The sequence below is a fragment of the Peromyscus eremicus genome, chromosome X, assembly GCF_949786415.1.
Source record: "Peromyscus eremicus chromosome X, PerEre_H2_v1, whole genome shotgun sequence".
In the NCBI taxonomy this organism is placed as follows: domain Eukaryota; kingdom Metazoa; phylum Chordata; class Mammalia; order Rodentia; family Cricetidae; genus Peromyscus; species Peromyscus eremicus.
The window spans coordinates 14,398,059-14,399,433 of record NC_081439.1 but is presented as its reverse complement, the minus strand read 5'-3'; positions in this window follow the sequence as shown (position 1 = coordinate 14,399,433).

The following is a 1,375-nucleotide window of genomic DNA, read 5'->3' as shown; positions in this document are numbered from 1 at the left end:
TCGGTGGTTAGTAGTGTATACTGCTCTTGCAGAGGATCTGAGCTCAGTTGCCAGCGTCCATATTAGGCAGCTGACAACCACATGTAACTCCAGGTCCAGGGAATGCAGTTTCTCTGTGCTTCTTCATATGCTCTCTTCCATCAGTCATAAGCATCTCAGGCAGTCCGTAACTCATGCGTGCATTAGCCCCGCTATGAAAGGGGCTCAGGGAAATCCCGTTAGCAGGAGCAGGTGTGAGCCAGGTAAGATCAGAGAGATGGAGTTATCAAGAACTGCTTCACTGTGGCTAAAGAGATGGTTCGGGGGTTAAGAGCACTTGGTGCCCATGCAGAGGATCTAAGGTTCAGTTCTCAGCACCCACATCAGGTGGCTCACAACTATCTGTAACTCCAGAATGCTTTTAAGGGAGTGGTCTGTAAGTGAAGTCACAGCAAGAGGACACCACTTCTCCATATTTCTGATCCTTTTCAGAATTCACACCTTATTTTCTCTCAATTTTTAAAAAATGGTTACTACTGTAGTACCATTATCATAGCTTATAATTAAAAAACTCTTTAATACCATATATTCCGCCAGCAGTCACGTTTCTCCAAATGTCTTACCAACACAGTTCTGTTGTTTCTTTAAATGCAGTATCATTCCTCTCTTGCTGCTCTCCTGTCATTGAGCAAATTCAAATCTAATAGTTTTGCTCATGTCACTCTGCTCTTCTATTACCCAGCCTTTTCTTGAACTCCCTTCCCCCTTCTTTCCAAATCTAACAGTAGACTAGCTCAATTGCATATAAAGTAAGCATTTTGAACATCTCTCCTTGTTTCAGACTTCCATAACTCACATATATTGTCAGAGAATAGAGGCTTGCTCTGATTATTGGCTGAAGTAAGTGGCACTGCCATCTCCAAGGCCATTTTCATGATTTATATTGCTTGGCTATTGTATACACAGTACACAGCATCCTTGGCTTCTGATTTGATCAAATTTTTAGAAATAATTTTAATTAGATTGGGACTTTTATGTTTATATTGCACATTCAATGACCATTTGTTAGTAGTTTTGAATGTATTTAAACTGATGAATTGAAAACAAAGTTCATACACTTTAGTGTGGTGCCATGTCATGTTTGGATATCTGTATACATTGAATAATGTGCAGCTAATATTAAACATAGCCATTTCCTCAAACATCTATCATTTCATAGTGAAATTTTTCCAAATCTTTTCTGTTTTTTAAATTTTTATGTATGTGGGCCTGCATGAGTACAGGTGCTTGTAGTGTTTTTAGAGGCAGAAGAGGATGTTTGGTCCCCCTGAAACTAAAATCACAGGTGACTTGTGAGCTGCCGTGTGTGTGCTGGGAACTGAAATTAGGTCCTCTG